General features: G+C 34.8%; 1 protein-coding gene across 1 annotated transcript in view; it reads left to right on the top strand.

The window, feature by feature from the left end:
* LOC146404857 (uncharacterized) overlaps positions 1-26,433 on the top strand; it is a 464,658-nt gene that overhangs the window by 164,339 nt on the left and 273,886 nt on the right. The window contains exon 7 of the mRNA XM_085019480.1: positions 21,101-21,372. The gene's annotated coding sequence lies outside the window, so the exon portion shown is untranslated. The remainder of the gene's footprint in view (positions 1-21,100; positions 21,373-26,433) is intronic.

Below are 26,433 nucleotides of genomic sequence, written 5' to 3'. Positions count from 1 at the left end.
ACATGCACCTGCATTATTCACAATAGCCAAGACATGGAAACAACCCAAATGTCCATTAACAGATGATTGGATTAGGAAGGTGTGGTATATATACACAATGGAACACTACTTAGCCATAAAAAGGAACAACATAATGCCATTTGCAGCAACATGGACGGAACTAGAGACTCTCATACTGAGTGAAGTAAGTCAAAAAGAAAAATACCATATGATAGCACTTATATCTGAAATCTAATTTACAGCACAAATGAACCTTTCCACAGAAAAGGAAATCATGGACTTGGAGAATAGAGTTGTGGTTGCCACAGGGGAGCGGGAGGGAGTGAGATGGATTGGGAATTGGGGGTTAATAGATTCAAACTATTACCATTGGAATGAATAAGCAATGAGATCCTTCTGTGTAACACTGGGAACTCTGTCTAGTCTTTTATGATGGAGCATGATAATGTGAGAAAAAAGAATGTATACTTGTATGTGTAACTGGGTCCCATGCTATACAATAGAAAATTTACAGAACACTGTAAACCATCTATTAGGAAAAAAATAAAAATTATTATAAAAAAAATTAAAGCTGCAGCTGCTGGCCTATGCCATAGCCACTGCCATAGCCACACAGGAGCTGACCCGCATCTGCAATCTATTCCCAAGCTTGTGGCAACACCATATCCTTAACCCACTGAGTGAGGCCAGGGATTAAACCCACATTCTCATGGATACTAGTTGGATTCTTAACCTGCTGAGGCACAATGGGAACTCCTCAGTTACATTTCTTAATTTTCATATATTCTATACCATACTAACCACTTTTCAAGCATGAGAGACTGGTAGAGTCAAAGAAAAAAAATCAGTCAATAATTTTGATAATATTCATGAACAGTACAAAAACTGTAAATATAACCTCTGGATTCTTTTTCAATATTCACACAATCTTTAAAAATACAACAGCAATGGAGTTCCCATTGTGGCTCAGTAGGTTAATGACATGACATTGTCTTTTTGAGGATGCAGGTTTCATCTCTGGCCTTGCTCAGTGAGTTAAGGATCCGGTGCTGCTGTAAGCTCAGGTCAGAGAAGCAGCTTGGATCCAGTGCGTCAGTGGCTGTGACACAGGCCTCAGCATCAGTCAGCTCTGATTCAACCTCTTGCGTGGGGACCTCCATATGCCACAGGTACAGCCATAGAAAGGAAAATAAAATACAACAACAGTAACAACAAAAGGAGTTCTCTTGTGGTGAATTATGGATCCAGCATTGTCACTGCAGCAACTTGGGTCACCAATGTGCTGCGGGTTAGATTCCTGGCTTAGAAACATCCATATGCCACAGGTGCGGCCAAAAATAAAGTCATAAACAATTTTGACACCATCCTCTGATAGTCATTAGTATGCTGTTATATTTCTTTGAAACTCAGCTAAATATGCTTTTTCTCCTACTGAAGTGTTCTTTTACTCTCCCATCTGCCAATCTTGACAGTATAGAATTTTCAAGACAGAATAGTAGGATATTAGTTCAGGGGCTCCTTTTCCAAATTTTCCAAATATGCATCATGGCATAAATATATTTAAATGAAGAATGTTGGCTGATAGATAATGAGGGTAAGATGATTGAGTTATTTTTAAAATTTAGCCTGTATATACATCTTTACTGGGGAATTACTTTCAGTGGGTTGTTTGGAAAAGAAATCATGACGACTATGGAGCACTTCCTGGTGGTTTCCTTTGTTCTGAGCTTGGAGGTAAAAGTATTGGGGAACACATAGAATCAATGAAATCTGACAATATGACCATGTGCAAATAGCTCTTGCCTGTTACCTTTTTTGAAATTATGTTTGCTTGTAAATGTGACTTGTTTGTATTTAGTTAAATAAAAGAAACAAGGACATGGCATTTTGGAACTAAAAGACGTTTTGAAGAGCTCATTAAGTGGCATGATTTTACGGAAATTTAAATGTCTTGCACAGAAAATTACTCTTCTGATAGAAATGTCAGTCTTACCACATGCCAAAATTGTCAACCTCCACAATGTTCTCTGGTTCAAGCAACCACAGGAATGTTGGTGTGAAAATATATACTTATATAACTTGTATTGAGCCATCTTGGGGAATTGTGTAACAGCATTTATTTATTTCTAAACATTTTCCAAGTTACTATTCAGAAGTCACTGCTAGAGCCAAAGTTGTCCTTGTCCTTACATAGACCTTGCCTGGAGTTCAGTAAATAATCTTTAAATGTGAGCATGATTTTTTTAAATTCTAATACCCATTTCCTTGAATCAATCTGGATGGAAAAGGAAAGTGAACAAAATTGTTCCAATATGTTATAAACACTCTCATTTTCATGTGGAAATTCTTATTTAAAAAAACCTGGAACCATGTTTTTGGCAAAAAGTGAGAGCAGATGTATCAAATTTCATCTTGATTATGATATTAGAAAATATAAGTAATTTAATTTTTAAAACTAGAGCTTCTCATTATGAATCTTTAATTGGGATTATCAAAATACATTTTCAGAGTTCATAAAATATGTGATTGTTTTTCCTCCTGAAAATAATATGCAGTATTCAATGTGATTTTTCAAACAATTTCAGGATAACTTCTTGGCTTTCATCACATTAATACATCTGTGTCAATAATAACAGCTCTTTTTCAGACAGTGTTTTCACAGTAGGGCTTTTCCAAAACACATTCTATGTTAATAAGTTGAGAGCACCTGTATTACCAATTCTTCCTTGTCCACCCCCTGACACTACTCCAGTTTTCCTGGCTCCTGACCCACAGCAAGGGATTTTCACTACATTTTTATTTTCTCTCTTTCTGTCTCTCTCTCAATGTGTGTATATATATATACACACAATGTATATAATGTATATATATACAATGTATATGCATATACACATATATATGGACTATATGCAAATATATCTATGTGTTTTAATTATAGTATAATTTGCATATATTACCATGTAACATATTATTTAATTATGTAATAATAATTAAAATTTTCAATTTTCTTGTTCAAGATGAACCATTTTTTAGAATTAAGTTGCCATGGCAGTTTTGAAAGAGTTGTATTTATTTTTATTGAAATCCATATTTCTCTTGCTTGCAGTTGGTGGTTTTCAGGCAAAGCATGTGCAATTTCTTTTTATTTATTTATTTATGTATTTATTTTCTGCTATTACACACACATGTATACACACTTTTTCCTCCTATTGTTGTGTTGCCATGTAAGTATCTAGACATAGTTCTTAATGCTACACAGCAGGATCTCATTGTAAATCCATTCCAAGAGCAATAGTTTGCATCTGTTAACCCCAAACTCCTGATCCCTCCCACTTCCTCCCTCTCCCCAAGGGCAGCCACAAGTCTATTCTCCAAGTCTATGATTTTCAAAATTGAATTATGCATCTTGTGTGGAAGACAGCTTTTAGCTAAGACCAAGCTATGTCCTGAAAAATCATTGGCAATTACTATCTAGTTTTTTGAGTCAAAAATGTATTTTTATGTTGAGTGTTATTTCTGGGCTAGAAACACCCTTAAATATTTATATATGAAAATAATCTTACGAAACACTTTAGGAGAAATCCAAACAAAACAGAATTAGATCACCAAATCATTCATATATATCCCAGATTAGAACAAATAGACTATATAACTGTGGATACTGACTGCTCCTTCAGTTAACTACTAACATTTTTTTTTAATTTAGAGTCTTACAACTATGAAAATAATTTTGATATCTCCAAGACATATTTAAAAGGCCTAAAAAGTTTTTACCCTATTTTTATTACCCACTTAAACTTTTATTAAATGCTATTTAAGGTGGAAAATTATTAATTTAATCTTATTTCTTCAAACATTTTTTCTAGTAGTAACTTTATTAATAATGTTAAAGGGGAAAGTTACAAAATAAAATTAAGTAAAGTTGTACTAGGTAGCAACCAGTTCTTTGACAGTTGAATGCATTTCGTCTGTGCATTAGCAAGCTAAGGAAAGAGGCATCAGGGAAAGCAAATTTGCTGACAGCTTGATTTAGGGTTTCTAGCCTCTAGAACTATGAGAAATAAATTCCTGTGGCTTTAGCCACTCAGCCGCTGTTATTTTATTATGGCAGACCTAGCAAACCAGCATACTAGTTAACTTCAAGAATATGGTAAATTCTGGGCAAAAAATTGAAAGACTTCTATGAGGGCAATGTCAATTGCTACAACCTCTTAATTCAAATTAAAAAAAAAATTGGAAGGAGAAATATACTTATCATAACTTTCATTATATGCTTCAGTACTTAAAAAATGGTAATATATAACAAATATACTAGATTCAATAGAAATAGAAGATTACAATAAAAAATGATCTCTAAATCATGTTTCTCTTATTATTTTCTAGACAAAAAATTGAAATGTAGTTGATTTACAGTACTATAAATTTCAAGTGTACAGTATACTGATTTAATGTTTTATTTTACTCCATTTAAATTTATCACAAAATAACATCTGTATTCCTGTTTATACACTGTATCCTTTTTGCTTATTTATTTTATACACAGTAGCTTGTATTTATTAAAGCCCTACAGCTACCTTATCCTCCCCCCTTACCTCTAAACTGTTAACTACTTGTTTGTTCCCTTGGATGTGAGTCTGTTTCTGTTTTGTTATATATATTCAGTTGCTTTAATTTTTCGATTCCACATTAAAGTGATGACAGCTTATTTCTCTTTCTCTGACTTATTCACTAAGCATAATAAGTGATGGACCCTTTTGGTCCATCCACATTGTTGCAAACGGTAGAATTTCATTCTGTTTTTATGGCTGAGTAATATCTCATTGTATGGATATAACATTCTTCTTTATCCATTCATCTATTTATGGATATTAGGTTGCTTCTATATCTTGGCTATAAATCATGCTGCTCTAAACATTGGGATTAATGTTTTCATCTTTCTAGTCTTTTCAAATTAGTGTTTTTGTTTTCCTAGGATGTATTCCTAGGAGTGGAATTGTTGTATCATATGGTAGTTTTAGTTTTAGTTTTTTGAGGAACTTCCATTCTGTTTTCCATAGCAGTTGTACCCATTTACAATCCCACCAACTGTTTACTAGGGTTCCCATTTCTCCACATCTTTGACAACATTTGTTATTTGTGGCCTTTATGATGATAGCATACTGACAGCTGTGAGATGATATCTCATTTTGGTTTTATCATGTGGTATTGTCACTTTTTTCAGATGACATGACACTATAGAAAACTCCAGAATATTCACCAAAAAAAAAACCTATTAGAACTAATAAATAAGATTAGTCAAGTTGCAGTATTGAAGACTAATACACAAAAATTTGTGGCTTTTCTATACACTAATAATGAACTATCAGAGAAAGGAAGAAAACACTCTCATTTAAAATCATATCAAAAAGAAGAAAATACTTTGGAATAAACTTAACCAAGGAGGTGAAACACTTGTAATCTGCAAAGTGTGAAACTATAATAAAGGAAATTGAAGATGATAAAAAGAAATTGAAAGATATTCTGTATTCATGGTTTGGAAGAAATATTGTTAAAATGTCTATACTACCCAAAACAATCTATGGATTTAACTCAATCTTTATTAAAATGCCTAGGACATTTTTTTCCAGAACTAGAACAAATAATCCTAAAATTTATATAGACCCACAATAGAACTCAAATTGCCAAAGTAACCTTGAGAAAAATGTAACAAAGCTGAAGGTATCACATTCCTTGGTTTCAGAATGTATCACAAATCTACAGTAAGCAAAGCAGCATGGTGCTGGCACAGAAAGAGGCACATAGAACCATGGGACAGAATAGAGAGCCCAGAAATAAACCCAAGAACTTATGGTCAATTATTCTATGACAAAGGAGGCAAGAATATACAATGGAGGAAAGTCTGTTCAATAAGTGGTACTGGAAAAACTGGACGATTACATTTAAAAGAATGAAATTAGAATATTTCTTCATGACATTTACAAAAAGTAAACTCAAAATGGGTTAAAAACCTAAATGTAAGTCATGAAACAGTAAAAATCATAGAAGAGAAAATAGGCAGACTACTCTGACATAAATTGTAAAAATATTTTCTTAAATCAGTCCCTTAAGGCAAAAGAAACAAAAGTAAAAAAAAACAAATGCAACCCAATTAAAAATAAAAGCTTTTGCACAGCAAAGGAAACTGTCTACAAAATGAAAAGACAATTTACTAAATGGGAGAAAATATTTGCAAATGATATGATAATAAAAGGTTAATATCCAAAAATATATAAACAGCTTAACATCAAAAAAATATGATGAATAAATAGCCAGAAGACTTGAATAGACATTTTTTGCAAAGAAGAGATACAGATGACCAAGAGACACATGAAAATATGCTCAACATTTGCTAATCATCATAGATATTTTTGAAACTTTTTTGTGTTGCATGTAAAATTTCTTGTGAAATTCTTACATTATACCATTTTAAACATTTTATTACATTATTTTGTTGTGTGTTATGGAAATTAAATTTTGAAATACACTTTAAGAACCCCATTGGTCTTTGATAATTTGTCAAATAGAAGATTATGTGATTAGCAATATTAAGAGAACTATTTATAGATCACTTTTTTTTCTTTTTAGGGCTGCAAATGCAGTATACGGAAGTTCCCAGGCTAGGGGTCGAATTGAAGCTGCAGCTGCAGGCCTATGCCACAGCCACAGCAATGCAGGATCCAGTATGCATCTGTGACCTACACCACAGTTCAATGCCAGATCCTTAACTCAATGAGCAAGGCCAGGTATTGAACCCACATCCTCATGGATACTGGTCAGGTTCATAACCTGCAGAGCCGCAATGAGAATGCCCTATAGATCACATTTTAAATCATCTAGACCAAAATGTAACTAATGGATTATCTAGTCTAACTTTCTCAAATTTAATGATAAGATAGCTAAGATCAAGAGAGACATCAGGCAGAGTTCCTACTGTGGTATAATATGTTAAGAATTCAACTGAAGTGTGTTGGGTCGCTGTGAAGGTATGGGTTTGATACTCAGCCTGGCACAGTGGATCAAAAGGATCTGGTGTTGCCACAGCTGTGGTATAGGTCTCTGCTGTGGCTTGGATTTGATCCCTGGCCTGGGAATTTCCATGTGCCTTGAGCGTGGCCATTAAAAAAAGGGGGGGCGGAGCATGACAGCAAAACGTGGTAAAACACAGTCTAAAATTCATGTCTTTGGCATATTTATAAATAACTGACTTGATCACATAGGAAAATGAAGTGCATACTCTAAATGTTATCAAAATAGCTCGTAATCTTTCTCCATATTGGGTGTAAAGCAGATTTCACATATTTGCATGATTTTTGTTTTTCAGGAGTTTATGATATTATCAGAAAATGTTAAAGATGTTAATATAAACATACAAAATGTTACTGTGGAATTAGTAATTCTCTGTATGTTAGCACAAAAACTTTCACCATTTTCACCTTCCTGTCTTATTGGTCCAGAAATTTACAGATGTTTATGCCTCCACATATTTTGCATATTGCTCTTTTTTACCTAGCATCACATTCATTATTTTAATATTTTAGTATAAAGTAAACAGATAAGTTTATTTTAAACTTATCTGAATAAATATCTTATTATATATATTATGTATATATACACACTATGGTGAATAATTAATCAAAATAGATATATATTCTTATTCATAATTATTCTGTCAACAGTTTCACTAATCTTTCACAAATTCTTCTACAGTAGATTACACAAAATTAAGAAGTAAACTGGGAGTCCCCATGTGGCACAGCAGAAACGAGTCTGACTAGTATCAATAAAGATGCAGGTTTGATCCCTGGCATCACTCAGTGGGTTAAGTATCTGGCATTGCCATGAGCTGTGGTCTAGGTCACAGATTCAACTCAGATCCTGAGTTGTTGCGGCCGTGGAAAAGGCCAGCAGCTGCAGCTCCAATTTGACCCCTAGCCTGGGAACTTCCATATGCTGTGGGTGCACCCCTAAAAAACTAACAAAACACAAAAAACAAATGAACAAAAAAAAATAAGCTGATAAGAGTACTAAAGAGACTTTATGAGCCAGATGAAAGAATTCAAAGCAGTTTCATGGGGCAGTTTGTGAATCAGGGCAGTAGGATTCAATACATTTTTAAGAGGCCAGATTAATGTCAATTTTCATTGAGATAAGCAGAGGCTTGAGAAATGCATCACAGGCAGGACCATGGAGAGCTCTATGGTTTGCAGTCCATTTACTCCGGACTGCAATTGGGTTGATTTCACCCCTCTGGAGTTTCACTCAATAGGCTTAAAAGTATTCCAACCAATTATTGGGATTACTGGCCCTATTGAAACAGGTAACAAATCCAGGAGTCTTAAACTTTAGTGGCTTGTCCAGAAATCATTCAATTTTGAAGAACTTAAGTGTAGAATCACTTTAGGGATGTGGGGGGAGGTAGTCAGAATCAAGTAAACTTATTTAAAGCCTTAAGACTGTGTGGGAGTTCTCTGAAAAAGAATGGATGTGCATGTATACATAACTGAATCATTTTGTTGCACAGCAGAAATTATCACAACATTGTAACTCAACTACAATAAAACTTTAAAAAATGAAAAATACTGTGGGTATGTGTATACAAAGGTTTTATTTAAATATAATGATGAAATAGCAAATAACACAATAAATAGCAACTTAATTTCTAAAGATTAAAATGACTAGGAGTTCCCATCGTGGCTCAGTGGTTAACGAATTTAACTAGGAACTATGAGGTTGTGGGTTCGATCCCTGGCCTTACTCAGTGGCTTAAGGATCTGGTGTTGCCATGAGCTGTGGTGTAGTTTGCAGACATGGCTTGGATCCCGCATTGCTGTGACTGGTGTAGGCCGGTGGCTACAGCTCCAATTCGACCCCTAGCCTGGGAACCTCCATATGCCGCGGGAGCAGCCTAAGAAATGGCAAAAAAGACCAAAATAAATAAATAAATAAATAAATAAATAAATAAATAAATAAATAAAATGGGTAATCAACAATAAATTTTTAATTGAAAAATAAAATAAAAAATAAAAATGAGAATAATATAAAATTTATTTTGCTCCTTTCTTCCTAGAAATTTTTTAATGTGTCTCTTCTTTTTAGGTCAAAGAAATTGATTTAAATTCATTTTGTATTGTTGGAAAATTTTTGCATTATGAGACATTTGTATATTTGTTAGATTCTTCATTCTCAACTTCTACCTTACTTGTCAATACCTTTCCCCCTCCAATCTAAAAAAAAGTAGAGGATTTTTATTAGAAATTTATATTATACTCACTCTCACTCACACACACACACACACACACACACACACACACACACGCCCAGGAAACATAAGGATTTGAGGCATATGGATGTCAGGCTCTCTTGCACATGACCTTTATTTCTGGTGCTCAACGAATGAGTTACTCAGACTTTTAATTCATAAAACATTTAGTTATTATCCAGGAATAACAACAATCTTTGAGTTGTGAATATAAAATCACATTTATTAAACATTTACATGTTTGATGCTATGCAAGACAAGCTCACTTTATTATATCCTCATAAAGACTGGATTTTTTTAAGTAAGATAGAAGCCATTAGAGAATTTTAAGGTGAGAAATACCTTAATAAGTTGTTAATATAGTGCTTAATGGTAGAGCCATAGAATTAAATTCTAGGCTTGAGACTCTGATAGTTTAATTTGGGCAACTGTTTGATCTTTACATAGCTCAGTTTCCATATATGTAAAGTTAAAATGAGACCTAATGATAGTGCTGTTTTGAGGGGGGAAAAAAAGAAGTAAAATGCAGGCCCCAGTATTCTCACATATGAAGTTGTCGAAAACATTTAATATCATAATATAATCTAGATTTTAATATATCATTCTGACTGCTGTGTGGAGAATGGGTTGTATGAAAAAGAGTGAAGCAGACAGATCAGCTCGGAAGAAATTACAATAGCCCAATCCCAGATGATAGTGGCTTGCAAGCATAGTGAGGAGAAAACTGAACTTACTTAAAGAGTATTTTTGAGATAGCGTTCACAAGACTTGATGATAAATTGGACAAGGGTTGAGTAAATAACAAAGATCAAAAAATTAACAAAATGAAAATGCAGTCTATGGACTGGGAGAGAATATTTGCAAACCGTGAATCAAATAGATTTATATCCAAAATTTATAAAGAACTTATATAATGAATAACAGGCATCACCACCACAACAAAAAATCTGATTAAAAAATAGGGATATGTTCTTTTTTAATGGCTGAATAGTATTCCATTGTGTATATATACCACATCTTCCTAATGCAATCATCTGTTGATGTATGGAACTAGAGACTTTCATACTAAGTGAAGTAAATCAGAAAGAGAAAGACAGATATCATATGATGTCACTTATATCTGGAATCTAATGTATAGCACAAATGAACCTTTCCACAGAAAAGAAAATCATGGACTTGGAGAATAGACTTATGGTTGCCAAGGAGGAGGGGGAGGGAGTGGGATGGATGGGGTGCTTGGGGTTAATAGATGCAGACTATTGCCTTTGGAATGGATTAGCAATGAGATCCTTCTGTGTAGAACTGGGAACTATGTCTGGTCAATTATGATGGAGCATGATAATATGAGAAAAAAGAATCTGTACATGTATATGTAACTGGGCCACCATCTGTACAGTAGAAAATTGACAGAACACTGTAAACCAGCTATAATGGAAAAAAATAAAAATCATTATATATAAAAAATAGGGATATGAACTAAATATAAATTTTCCAAAGAAGACATCCATATGGTCAACATTTACATGAAAAAAAAATGCTCAACAGTAATTATCAGGGAAATGCAAATCAAAAATCAAGAAGAAAAGAGGTAATGAGTGTTACTGGCAAGCATCTGGAGAAAAACAAATCCTTGCACATTGTTGGTAGGAAAATAAGCTGGTTTAGCCACTATGAAGGACAGTATAGAGATTCCTCAAAAAAAAAAAAAAATAGAACTACCATACAATATAGCAATCCCACTTCTGGGTACATATTCAAAGGAAATGAAAACAGATTATTGAGGACATATATCCATTTTCATGATCTTTTCAGCATTAACCAAGATGTAGAGACAGCCTGTATCAGTCAACAAATGAGTGAATAGAGAAGACATGGCATGTATATATGCTACACACACTTGAACACCATTCAGACATGAGAAAAAAGAAATTCTTACCATTTACTGCAACATGGATGGATCGTCTGAACATTATGCTAAGTGGGATAAGCCAGACAAAGAAAAACAAATGCTGTACACTATCTCTTATATATGGGATATAAAAAGAACCAAATTTAAAAACACAGAGCATGAAATTGTGGTTATCAGGGCCTGGGGGTGGGGGAATATGAAAGATGTTGTTTAAGGCTACATACTAGCAGATAAGTAAGTCCATGAGTACTCAGATTATAGACCAAAAAAATATAAACAACAAACTTGCTAAGAGAATAAATCTTGTTATTAAGATAATTATGTGGCATGACAGAGATGTCAGCTAATGCTATAATGACAATAAAATTGTGATATAAATACATCAGCTCAAGATGTTATGGCTCTTAAACTTACACAATGTTATAGGTGAATTATATCCCAATAAAAGAGAAAAATGGACAAATTTGTGCTATAAAAGCTGCAGAAATACAAAAAACCATAGGAGAATACTATGAACAACTGTATGGCAACAAGTTTGACAATCTGCAAGAAATGGACAATTTTCTAGAATCTTACAGCCTGCCAAAACTGAATCAAGCAGAAACAGACCAACTGAACAGACCAATCACTAGAAATGAAATTGAAGAGGTCATAAAATCACTCCCTACAAATAAAAGTCCAGGACCAGATGGCTTCACAGGTGAATTTTATCAAACATATAAAGAGGAATTGGTGCCCATCCTCCTTAAACTCTTTCAAAAGGTTGAAAAAGAAGGAATACTCCCAAAGACATTCTATGAGGCCACCATCACCCTCATTCCAAAACCAGACAGAGATACCACCAAAAAAGAAAACTATCGCCCAATATCATTGATGAATACAGATGCAAAAATTCTCAACAAAATCTTAGCCAACCGAATCCAACAACATATCAAAAAGATCATACACCATGACCAGGTAGGGTTCATCCCAGGTTCACAAGGATGGTTCAACATACGCAAATCAATCAGCATCATACACCACATTAACAAAAAAAAAGTCAAAAATCATATGATCATCTCAATAGACGCAGAAAAAGCATTTGACAAAGTCCAACATCCATTCATGATCAAGACCCTCGCCAAAGTGGGTATAGAGGGAACATTCCTGAATATAATCAAAACCATTTATGATAAACCCACAGCAAATATAATCCTCAATGGGGAAAAACTGAAAGCCTTCTCACTCAAATCTGGAACAAGACAGGGATGCCCACTCTCACCACTGCTCTTCAACATAGTTTTGGAAGTCTTAGCCACAGCAATTAGACAAACAAAAGAAATAAAAGGCATCCATATAGGAAGAGAAGAGATCAAACTGTCACTGTATGCAGATGACATGAGACTATACATAGCAAACCCTAAGGACTCAACCCCAAAACTCCTTGAACTGATTAATAAATTCAGCAAAGTGGCAGGATATAAGATTAACATTCAGAAGTCAGTTGCATTTCTGTATACCAGCAATGAAACATTAGAAAAGGAATACAAAAACACGATACCTTTTAAAATTGTACCTCACAAAATCAAATACCTCGGAATACACCTGACCAAGGAGGTAAAGGACCTATATGCCGAGAACTATAAAACTTTAATCAAAGAAATCAAAGAAGATGTAAAGAAATGGAAAGATATTCCATGTTCCTGGATTGGCAAAATCAATATTGTAAAAATGGCCATACTACCCAAAGCAACCTACAGATTCAATGCAATCCCTATCAAATTACCCATGACATTTTTCACAGAACTAGAACAAACAATCCAAACATTTATATGGAACAACAAAAGACCCAGAATCGCCAAAGCAATCCTGAGAAACAAAAACCAAGCAGGAGGCGTAACTCTCCCAGACTTCAAGAAATACTACAAAGCCACAGTCATCAAAACAGTGTAGTACTGGTATCAAAACAGACAGACAGACCAATGGGACAGAATAGAGAATCCGGAAATAAACCCTGACACCTATGGTCAATTAATCTTTGACAAGGGAGGCAGGAACATAAAATGGGAAAAGGAAAGTCTATTCAGCAAGCATTGCTGGGAAACCTGGACAGCTGCATGCAAAGCAATGAAACTAGAACACACCCTCACACCATGCACAAAAATAAACTCCAAATGGCTGAAAGACTTAAATATACGACAGGACACCATCAAACTCCTAGAAGAAAACATAAGCAAAACACTCTCTGACATCAACCTCATGAATATTTTCTCAGGTCAGTCTCCCAAAGCAATAGAAATAAGAGCAAAAATAAACCCATGGGACCTCATCAAACTGACAAGCTTTTGCACAGCAAAGGAAACCAAAAAGAAAACAAAAAGACAACTTACAGAATGGGAGAAAATAGTTTCAAATGATGCAACTGACAAGGGCTTAATCTCTAGAATATATAAGCAACTTATACAACTCAACAGCAAAAAAACCAATCAATCAATGGAAAAATGGGCAAAAGACCTGAATAGACATTTCTCCAAAGAAGATATACAGATGGCCAGAAAATACTTGAAATAATGCTCAACATCGCTGATTATAAGAGAAATGCAAATCAAAACTACCATGAGATACCACCTCACACCAGTCAGAATGGCCATCATTCATAAATCCACAAATAACAAGTGCTGGAGGGGCTGTGGAGAAAAGGGAACCCTCCTGCACTGTTGGTGGGAATGTCAACTGGTACAGCCACTATGGAGAACAGTTTGGAGATACCTTAGAAATCTATACATAGAACTTCCATATGACCCTGCAATCCCAGTCTTGGGCATCTATCCGGAAAAGCTCTACTTAAAAGAGACACTTGCACCCGCATGTTCATTGCAGCACTATTCACAATAGCCAGGACATGGAAACAATCCAAATGTCCATCAACAGATGATTGGATTCGGAAGAAGTGGTATATATACACAATGGAATACTACTCAGCCATAATAAAGGATGACATAATGCCATTTGCAGCAACATGGATGGAACTAGAGAATCTCATACTGAGTGAAATGAGCCAGAAAGACAAAGGCAAATACCATATGATATCACTTATATCTGGAATCTAATATCCAGCACAAATGAACATCTCCTCAGAAAAGAAAATCATGGACTTGGAGAAGAGATTTGTGGTTGCCTGATGGGAGGGGGAGGGAGTGGGAGGGATCGGGAGCTTGGGCTTATCAGACACAACCTAGAATAGATTTACAAGGAGATCCTGCTGAATAGCATTGAGAACTATGTCTAGATACTCATGTTGCAACAGAAGAAAGGGTGGGGGAAAAACTGTAATTGCAATGTATACATGTAAGGATAACCTGACCCCCTTGCTGTACAGTGGGAAAATAAAAAAAGAAAAAAAGAGAAAAAAAAAAGAAAAATAAAAAAAAGCTCATGGTTAAGTAAAGCAAATGCTACACCTATTAGCAATTTTTTAGCAATTGCTGTTTTCTGATGGAAAATATATTGATGAAATATCTAGATATTCCTCCTCCCATTGTTTCACAACTTTGATCCTCTTCATTTTAAGTTTTAAAAAATGCCAAGATTCTATACATTATATACATCATTTATTATGTGAATTGTTTATTGTTGGTCTTCATCTAGTAGAATGTAAGCTCTTTGAGGGCAGGATTTTTTTCACTGATATATATCTTAATAATCTAAAATGATACTTAGCACAAAGTAGATGTTTAATAAATATTTGTTGAATACATGAGTGACTGAATATATAAATAAAAATGAGAGATGAAGGATGAAAACTATATTTTTGGCTGCAGGAATTGTGTTGGTAATGTTATTTTCTGAAATAGGAAAGGCTAGGGCAAAAAGTTTTAGGGAGAAGCAAAACTTTCTTTGGGACCTCCAAATTAAGATAATATCTGGAGTTCCCATCGTGGCTCAGTAGTTAGCGATTCCGACTAGGAACCATGAGGTTGCGGGTTCGATCCCTGGTCTTGCACAGTGGGTTAACAATCTGGCGTTTCCGTGAGCTGTGGTGTGGGCTGCAGATGCGGCTCGGATCCCACGTTGCTGTGGCTCTGGTGTAGGCTGGCAGCTACAGCTCCGGTTTGACCCCTAGCCTGGCAACCTCCGCATGCCAAAGGAGCAGCCCAAAAAATTGCAAAAGACCAAAAAAAAAAATAATAATATAAAGTAAAAATAAAAATAAAAGAGATAATATCACTACTCAGAGATTCCAACTGTACAGATATCATTTCACTAAACAAAAACATCAAGAGTCTTTGGGTTTTAAAAAAAGACCACCTTTTAAAATTTATATCTCCATGTGTACCTGTAATTTTTTTGTTGTTTGAAGTAGGATGAGAAAAATTGGAAGCAGTACTATTTTGTAGGTAAGAGAACTGTGTCTCAGAGACCTTAATGAAGCTGTCTAATATTAGTAATATTGGAGATTCAAATCAAGGTCTTTTGGATTTAATGACTTGAGGTTTCCTTTGCTAATCCTTAAAAACCAAACAAAAACAACTTCCTTCAGTATATGGAAATTCCTGGATAGGGCTTGAGTCAGAGTTACAGCTGCTAGCCTATGCAACAGCCATGGCAACTTGAGACCCAACTGTGGTCTAGACTGCAGCTTGCAGCAATACTGGATCCTTAATCCACTGAGTGAGGCCAGGGATCAAACCCGTATCCTCACTGATATTAGGTCAAGTCCTTAACCTGTTGAGCAACAATGGGAACTCTACTAATCTTAACAATCTATGCTGTAGAACCTATTTTCTTAGAAGATCAGATTCATTGTTCTTGATTCTTTGTTCAGGATGCTTTCCCAAGAAGTTTCTCAGTTTGACTTATCATAATATTATATTAGGTTGGCTCATGTATATTGGAATGCATCCATCCATTCATTCATTTATTCAACAAATATGTACATATTAAGTACCTATTGTGTGGATGCACTATTCTAGATAACGTGAGTAAAGCAGTGAAAAGAAATCTCCCTGCCGTCTTACTAGAGAAGAAAGAGATTACAAATACATATTTAATATAATTTTAGGTGATGATAAGAGCTATGAAGAAAAGCAAATCAATATAACTTGTTGAACAGGAATAAGGATGCTATTTGAAGATGGTAGGCCGGAAACCATCTATGATTGGTTGAATAAGGAACAGAATGAGCTGGGGCAGTTGCCTAAAGAATATGTAAAGCAGAGATTCTCACACTTGAGTACACATAAAATCACCTGGAGGACTTGCCAAAACAGATTTCTGAGCCAGGTCCCCAGCGTTTCTGATTCAGTAGTTCTGCAGAGGAGCCTGAAAATTCTGCATTTTTAACAAGGTTCTCCTGATGATGCTGGCTCAGGGACCACACTGTGAATATCACCGACCTAAGAAATGATCTCTTCAGGGAGAGTAACCTGATCACAAAGACAAGGAGAATATTTCAAGGCTTTGAGAAATAGCAAAGCAATAAGAGTGACCTGAACTTGGTGATGAGCCAGATCATTGAGGCTATAAAATGTTTCTTCCATTTCCTTCTGCATACCACAATTCTGTGCCCTCACAGGAGAACAACCTCTTCTCTCCTTCCCAGGCATCCACTAACGAGCCCTCTGCTCCATCCCACCTTGATCCACTTGGGTATATTATTGCAAAATGGTGAGAATATGATGTCTCTCTTTGTCTGCTATATTGACATGCTAGTAGGGAGCAAGGTGTCATGTTACTCCATCTTCAGCTAATGACTGTTATTCCCAGTGAGTCTAAGTTTTCTCGTTATTGGAAAAGAGGAATACATATTTTGGGGAATAGAGGCATGATTGTATTATGTTTCATTACCTTAGTGGAAAAATAGGCAGAAAGAAAAAACTAAAAAGACTGGAGAAGAATGTGGAGAATTCATGTTGCACTAACTGATAGCAACAGCTCATAAAATGTGCCATCATTTCCTTAATGTCTGTATTCTTCACTAGATCAAAACCTATCAGGAACAGGATTTATGTCTGTTTTACTCACAATTTTAATTTTTTACATGGGATATGTAAGCACAAAATAAACATTTGTGGGATGAATACATGTGAAACACATGAGAAATTTTGGAGGACAATTTTTTTTTTCTGTCACATTTAAAATCACATTGTTGTGAACCACTCAAAGAACTTGCCTTTATAAAGAAAAAAGTGGTTTGCTGCACCATTGCCAAAACCATCCTCTAAGAAATGTGATGTGAGACCCATCTCGAAACCCTTAGAATGTGCCCTTCAACTATTGTTTCCATTCTCAACCTCCAGTTTTAATTTGTTTTCTTACATCAACATCTTCGAAATCTCAGCCTTGCTGTTTTTTGCCTTTAAGCCTTTGTTGATACAATCTGCCTGTTGTTTTATGTGGCAATAAAATCACCACATTTAGATTGCCATTAATCCATTTTAAAAGTTAGGGAGTGCCAAGGAGAACACTTTTATTTCTGTCTCATTTGGTATGTTGTTTTAGTTCAGGAATTTCTTGAATGTTTCTACAGCAACATATCACCAAAAAAGGAAAGAAGCATTGATGTAAGCCTTGCCTCATGCCATTGAGTTACTGGCCCTGTTAAAACTGTTCATTCTTTGATTCTTTGAAATTAGATTCAAGTTCACAAAGACTTTATCATTCTTCCTTTCAGAAAACTTCATCACAAATAAAGACTACCCAAAGATAAGGAAATTAAAACATATTAAGAAAGTTAATTCGTGAATTTGTCATATTCGGTTCTTAAAAATATTACAGCTGAATAGCTCATCTTTTCTACAGGTTTCTGAGTCAAAATTCATTTTTTGACTTGTAAATAATTTCAGTGTATTCAAAATCAAAGGTTTTTGAAATTTTTACAATCATATAACAATTTTTTTTTTTTTTTTTTTTTTGCTGTTTAGGGCTGCAGCCAGACATATGGATATTCCCAGCCTAGGGGTTGAATCGGAGCTTCAGCTGCTGGCCTCTGCCACAGCCATAGCAATGCCAGATCCAAGCTGCATCTGTGACCTACACCACAGCTCATGGCAACGCTGGATCCTTAAGCCACTGAGCCAGGCCAGGGATTGAGCCCACATCCTCATGGATGCTAGTCAGATCCATTTCTGCTGAGTCATGAAGGGAATTCCAGTAAATGGTAAGGAGTAAGATCACCTGAAAATAAGATATTAAGTAAAGTGATTAAAATTAAAATGTATCTAATTTAGAAGTAAAAGATGTATCAAATAAATTGCCTATTATATTAAGTATTATAGTATTGTAGAGTGAAGTTATCCTGGAAAACTTCTACATAAACAAAATGGGACCACTTTTAACTTATGGATCACTCTTCAATGATTGATATACAGTTATGACAAGAGCTTGTTTATGTGACTACACTGATGAGTTTGTCATGTGGTTTACCTATTTTGAATTTTCTGTATACACTTTTTACTGTGTGAAAAAAATTGTGTTCTCTTGAGCAATTTTCCCTTTCATTTTTTTTTTTTTTTTTTTAATACAGAGGGGTTTAAAAATTAGAGTTTTCTTGGAGTTCCTGACCTGGCTCAGCGGTTAACGAACCCTATTAGCATCCATGAAGGTGCGGGTTCGATCCCTGGCCTTGCTCAGTGGGTTAAGGATCTGGTGGTGTTGCCATGAACTGTGGTGTAGGTTACAGATACGGCTCAGATCCCCTGTTGCTGTGGCTCTGGTGTAGGCTGGCAGCTACAGCTCCGATTCGACCTCTAGCCTGGGAACCTCTATTTGCTGCTGGCGCGGCCCTAAAAGACAAAAACAAACAAACAAAAAAACAACAAAAAAACCCCAAAAATTTAGTTTTCCTAAATATATTGCAATAAGAGAAACATGGCAGATGTGAGTAGGCTGGTGTGGGAAATATGTGGTTAAAGACAAAATAAAGGTCATCAGACTCTCCTACTTTTAATTTTAGAATTTTTAGAAATTGAGTTGTTTATGAGAACACTTTAGAAATTAATCAACACATCTTATGCCATATCTATGTTTACTTACTGTATACATACAGAATTATAAAAAAAAGTTTAAGGAAAAGTAATAATTATTATTTTTATCTTTATAAATAATTTACAATGGAATAAGCCAGACTTATTGAAGATCTATAAAATATTTTTTAAATTTATTTTTATTTATGCATTTTAAAATTTATTTTTATTATTATAATTAACAAATATATAGTTGCATAAAACATAGTGATTTGATATTTTTACACATTTTAAATGATCACCACAATAAGTCTAGTTACCATCTATCATCACAAAAAATCATTATAATATCATTGACCATATTTCCTTTGTGTACATTACATCCCTATGACTTATTTATTTTATAGCTGCAAATTTGTACCTCTTAATCCTCTTCATTTACCTTGTCCATCTTCCTATTCTCCTCCTTTGTGGTAACTACCAGTTTGTTCTCTCTATGAGTCTGTTTCTGTTTATTTGTTGCCGGTTTTTTTTTTTTTTTTTTTAAAGTCCACATATAAATTAAATCACACAGCATGTTTCTTTATCTGAGAACACGTACACTGTTTGTGGGAATGTAAATTGGAGCAGCAACTATGGAACACAATATGAAGGGTTCCCCCAAAACTAAAAATAAAACTACCATATAATCCAGCAGTTCTGTTTCTGGGTATTTACTCAAAGAAACCAAAAATGCTAAATTGAAAACATAAATAAGCTTATATTCATTGTAGTACTCTTTACAATAGCCAAGCTATGGAAGTGACCTAAATGCCCATCAATAGATGAATGGATAATGAAGATGTGGTGTATATACACAGTAATGGAACATTACTCAGCTATGATAAAGAATGAGTTTGCCAGGTAAAGCAACATGGATGGACCTGGAGGGTATTATGCAAAGTGAAATAAGGTGATAATATTTTCTTATTTCTAATTGTAGCCTATTCTTTTCCAGTTAAAGAAGATCTTTTTACATTTCTTTGAAGGCTGATTTAGTGGGGATGAATTCCTATAGCTTTGCTTATCTGGGAAGCTCTCTCTCCTTCAGTTCTGAATAATAACCTTGCCAGATGGAATATTCTAGGTTGTAAGGTGATGTTGTTTTTTTTCCTTTCAGCACTTGAAGTATATCTTGCTAATCCTTTCTGGCCTGTAAAGTTTCCATTGAATAATCTAATGATAGTCTTATGAGGTTTCCTTTACATGTGATTAGTTGTTTTTCTCTTTCTGCCTTTAAGATTCTCTCTTTATCTTTAAATTTTGACCTTTTGATTATGATACATCTTGGTATGGCTCTATATGGGTTCATCTGGTTTGAGACTCTCTGTGCTCCCTGTCCCTGGATGGGTTTCCTTGCCCAGGTTAAGGAAGATTTTAGTTATTATTTCTTTAAGTAAGTTTTCTATCCCTTTCGCTCTTCTCCTGGGCTGCCTATAATGAAGCTGTGATTCGACCCCTAGCCTGGGAACTTCCATATGCTGTAGGTGTGGCCCTCAAAAGACAAAAAAGAATAAAACTAAAATTAAAAATAATTCTCCTTTTTGGTGTTCTGATTGAGTGATTTCCTCTATCTTCCAAATTCCTTATCCAGTCTTCTTTTATCATCTAATCTGATGTTGATTCCCTCTCTTATAGATATACATATTTTACTTGCAGTTATTATATTCTTAAGCCCTGGGTTCATCCTTATTTTTCTAAGTCTTTTTTGACATTCTCACTGAGTTCCTCCATTCTTCTCCAGAGTTCACTGTGCATCCTTGTGATCATTTATTTGAACTTTTTATTTGTTAAATTACTTAGTTCTGTTTCATTTGTATTTTTTTTCTTGGTTTTATTTTGTTCTTTCATTTAGAACATATTCCTCTGTCTCATGTTGTTTGATGGTCAGTTTTTGTTTCTATGTATCAGGTGAAACCATTACCACTGTTGGCCTTAAATGTGGGACCTCATGAAGATTGCTTGCACCTGGAGGCTTTGACTGGCTGGCTAGAGCTGGAGGATGTGTGAACCGGAAGCAGTCCTGGCGGAGTGCTGCACCTGAGACCACTTTGGCAGGGCAGCTGGGGGTGGGGCCAGCACAAGTCATTTGAGCCCTGGGGAGACACAAACAACACTGCTTGCTGTGGCATTCAACCTCCACTAGGTTCCAGCAGTTTTGGATGGTTTGCGGAAGCTCTAAGGTTAGTAAATGAATTTCTTTTCAGTACAGTATAAGTGCTATTTAAATTTCTGGGTTTTTTTGCACTCTACCCCAGCATGGGTGAATCGGGGCTCAGCCTCTCGTAATATCCCTCCATACTGCAGGTCCCTGTGTCCAGAGGACTGTGGATATACTTTCTCTGGCTTTCCTACCTGTTTCTGTGTGGTCCTTCCATGTGCAGCAGCTGCCCAATAAACCCTCAGGTCTTCAGGAGGAAATGCTTTACATGCAGGTGTAGATTCAGTGTATCCAGGGAAGAAGTTGAGCTCAGGGTCTTCCTTCACCACCATTTTGGATGACTCTTTCTACAGAAGCTTTATTGCTCCAAAGACAAACTAGTGTAAACAAAAATTTGTAAATTCTTTTTTTTTTAAATCACACCCCTTCTATATGAAAATATTGACATAAAATCTTTCAGTCAGTACTATTTGGCTGCTACAAAGTATTCTTTTCCCATAATGATCATAGCTAGAACTAGAGAACTCCTATAAATTATTATGACTTGGAATTTATTTAAAGTAAGAACATGTTAGCATTATTAAAACAAAATTGGAAGGCAAAATTTATATTTTTATCACATTGATTGAATGGGTGGGGACCTTACTTCTTTATAAATTTCATGTTTAAATATTATCTCCAAAGTAGTTTTTTAATCTGTGGTAACATCGATTTTAAGGAATATTTTAAGATATATCTGGATACAAAAATGAGAGTGTATGGTGCTACCTTTTTCCTGTAATGCATATGAAAAATTCAAATATCCCAAGGGAACATATGAACAAGGGGGACAGCATTAAGTAAAGCTGGTAATAGGTAGAGTTGGGATAAACAGAGGAAAAACAAAGCAAATGGAAATAGGAATCTCAGAGTGATATGGAAATAATTTATACAAAATCACTTTCAATACTGGTCACAGTGGACTGTGTGGCCAGAAATCTCCTCATGGACCAAATCCAAAAATGAAGTTTTCTGTTGGCCTCTTCCTTGGTGGCATAAAGGAGCATTTGACAGTTTCCTCTATTGTGGCCTCTTGCCCTCATAAGAAGCTTGCATCATCTTGGCAATAATACCATTTTAGATTGTTAGCTAGGCCCTCCAGAGTTAGAGTGATGAATTACAAAACACTTTTATTCTCCTACAGACAATAATAACAGTAAAATGTTCTTCAGCACAAATGTTAATGTTTCTAAGGGAGTTCACACAGATTAGATATTATTTCCTTAACAAGTTTTGGTGAAATAAAGTTGAATGTTGATATCTACCAAGATGGACACTGAGTACACTTTATCAGATGATTTAATGAGAACTGGATATAATCCCCCACAGATAACAGATTATAGCTAGGATAACTGTTGCAAGCAGATATTTGAAATATCAGATTTTGCTTGTTAATGTAAAAATTCTTTTAAAAGATGGGGGTGAAATTCCATCACACAGCTTTTATTATTTTCTTCAACAAAGGCCCTTATCTTATGGCCAAAAGATAGCTGAGAAATAGACATCTCTGTTTCCTGAAGGTGAATCGCTGGCTTGAGAATGACTTATAAAGTTTGCAGGAGGCAAGCAAAGTGGGAGCTTGGACAAGAATTACTGATTTTCAGGTGTGTGTGTGTAAAAGGAGAGAGAGAGGGAAAATAAATCTGTGTACTTATTTGCAGTGAGTTAAGAGAGGAAGAGAGAGAGAGGGAAGTAAGAAAAGGGTATACACGTGTTAGTATTTTACCTTCAATGCAAAGTAGAACTGGAAGCATAATGATAATAGAAACACATCTTTATGCTTCACATGGCTGAAGAGATACCATCAGTCTTAGAGCATGGTAAGCCTCAAATAAAAAAAGTATTCAGTGCTGATCCTTTTCCTAAAGAAGCATAGCAGATGAAGAAATGCCCACAGAAAATACACACAGCATCCTTTCCTTGAAGTATTAATCTGAGAAGAGGTTTTTGAACACCCTTGACTAATTATTATGGTTTCCCCAATGTGTCCAGGAGACAATTATTGCTGTGTCTGACTTTTATAAAACCAAGCTGCCGTTTGGGGTATTCTAATACTTGAAATTTCATTCCTACTCTAGCTATGTTCAAATTAATCACACAGACAAAATTGATGTTGAATATTGCAATTCAGAGGAATCTTCACCTTATTATTTAAGTTTTTTGTTTCTATTTAGTTCATGATTTAGGTTTTATTCTATATTCAGGGGACACAGTGATCCTACAGTTTTAATTTTATATGCTTTGTCCTTTACAATGCTTTGGCTGTCATTTTTTCCTCCTCATCTGTAATTCCTGATCTAGAAATGAGTTATCCTCATCAAATAGCATCACGGAGGAGTTTAGGAAAGCTGTTTTCAGCAATAAAGTTAAACTTCAGTAGTTCTCCTGATTGACTTTAGTTCTTAGGATTTCTTCCAAGAAGTTTAGACATGGTTAGTGAGGAAGGAAAAAAGCAGAGGAAGAGGAGAAATACTGTACAGTCTTTTGTAGTATGGCAGAGAAAACTTCCAAATATATAATCTATATATTTTAGTAGTAGTTTAAAGAATTATGCAATAGTACACAAATTATTTGGGCATACAGTTGGTAAATCTTGGGAGGTGTTTAAGTTTGTAGAATAAAAACCCCTCAATTTGAAAGATTGTTTTATGTTCAAGTATATCATACCAGGCTGTAATAACACAGAAATGAGACATGGTAATTGAAAAATGAGCAAACACATGGTCTTAAGAATGAAGGGAACTATATTCAAGAACCATACCTCCTGCAAGTATTCGTATATGTTGTATTATAGTCTCCACAAGTTGGAATAGAGAACATCATAGCATTAAGATGTTTCTGAACAGAGAACACATAGAAAGTGTACATGTGTTTACTGAATTAAATTACTATCAAAACTTTCCTATGTAGTGAGGTCAAGTCACCTTCCTAGGTTTCTCTGGCATTATATTATAAATTTTATAATAAAATTTCATAAGATGATAGCTTAACTTATTAAAATTTGGTATATTCTGGCAACTTCTCTGTAGAGTTTTGCTGATTTCAGATACAAATAAAAATTAATATTCCCAGCTACATAATATAAATATTGATTAAATGTTAATATTCTGTTTTTCCTTAACACATAGCCAGTCATAGCCAGGTTTTACTGTAAATTTAACTGCTTGCCTACTTAAGAAGTCCGTCAAGTTTCTTGAAGGCAGGGATTTTATCTTATTTGGATTATATCTCTGGCACTGACACAGAATTAAAATATGAATTTCAAGTATAGAAACAGTATGTTTTTGTACAAATATGTCTTTATTCTAGTCGTCTCTGTATCTAGGAATAAGCACTGATTTTCAGAATTAATCTTCATTGTCTAATAATATGTATCAACTATATATCTCAATAAAAATAACCTATAAACGTGTAGTCATTGTCAGAAATTTAAATGAATTAGAATTATTTCAATGCTGTTAGTAAATATTTTTCTGTAAAATGCTAGATAATAAATATTATAGGCTCTACAGGCCAAAATGAATCTATTGCAACTACTAAATTCTGCCGTTATTGTGCAAAAGTATCCACAGAAAATACTTTAAAAATGGATGTAGCTGTGTTTTGAGAAAACTCTGTTGACAAAAACAGGTGGCAGAGTGGAGTTGGCCAATAGGCCATGGTTTATCTACTCCTGGTTTTATTATATCATTAAATTCACTATTCATTCCCCATATTCAATCTCACTCCTTGCCTGAGTGATAACCATTGCTAAAAATTTCCCATATATACTTTCAAATAGATTTCTATGCATGTATTCATATACAGTTTCTTTAAACAAATAGGAAGTTATTATAACTTTTTTCACTTGATCTTTTTCATTTACCCATTGGAGATTTTGCCATAATTTTGTAGGTAGATCTCCGTTTTTCCTTTTAACTAGTGCCAATTATTTTATTATACATATACTCTATGAGGTATTCTAAATCATTCCCCTATTGATAGATTTTTAGATTGTTTTAGTTTTTGACATTTCAAGTAATTCTAAGAATGTATATACTCATTCTTAGACTTTATACCTTGATCAGTTGACTTTTGCAAATCACCCCAATACCTAGCAGCCTAGAAAAAACAGCAATCCTTTTGTTTATCTCTCATGTTTTCTGGGGGTTAGGAATCGGGAAAGACTTTGATGGGCAGTCCTAGTTCAAGGTCTCTCATGAAGTTGCAGTTAAACAATGGCTGGAACTAGAAGAGAAAGGTTATGGAGCAGCCGGGGGACTAGCCAGGCAAGTCTGTGCCGTGTCTTATCAGGGTGTGGTCACTCCATGTAGGCTAGTTTGACTTCTTAGAGCACAGAGCCCTAGGGTGGTCAGATTGCTCGCATGACAGCTAATGGCTCGGGGAGTGAGGACCTCAGTAAACAAGGCACATGTCAGAGCACTTTTGTGATCTGTCTTCAAAATTCCCATCATATTACTTCTGTTGTACACCAATAGTCACAAAAGACTGCTCAGTTTCATGCATTTCTTCATTGAGGCTTCTCTTTTAATGATTGTTGTTCTAAATGTTTAGTTGAATATAAACACTTTAAAATTGAAGTACAGTGGATTTAAATAGTTGTGTTCATTGTCAGGTTTTAATTCATGTACTTGGGAGTTTCTACTGAGATTGCCATATTTACAGGGTTTTTTTGCACTTTGCTTCTGTTCATCAGTGAACATAGTGAATCTCTCCATTTATTTAAATTTGACAGTTATATGGTACACTTTGTATCATATGGTCATGTGCATGTTTTGTTAAATTTGTTTTTAGTTGCTTATGATTGATCACTAATATGATATGTATTTCAAATAACATTTCTCATATCCATTTCCAGAAATCTTGTTGAAATTTTGTATTGTATAATAATCCTAATGAGAGAGGCAGTGTTGCATAAAATAAGAACATGTATTTTATTTTATTTTTTTATTTTCCCACTGTACAGCAAGGGGGTCAGGTTATCCTTACATGAACATGTATTTTAGACTCCGACTGTCTGGGTTAATATTTAGGCTTCTTCACA

Source organism: Sus scrofa, chromosome 3, assembly GCF_054392235.1.
Source record: "Sus scrofa isolate SSC_HxYL_T2T_F1_AM1 chromosome 3, Sscrofa_HxYL_maternal_Yorkshire_Landrace_v2.0, whole genome shotgun sequence".
Lineage (NCBI taxonomy): Eukaryota > Metazoa > Chordata > Mammalia > Artiodactyla > Suidae > Sus > Sus scrofa.
This window is presented reverse-complemented; position numbering and strand designations above follow the sequence as displayed.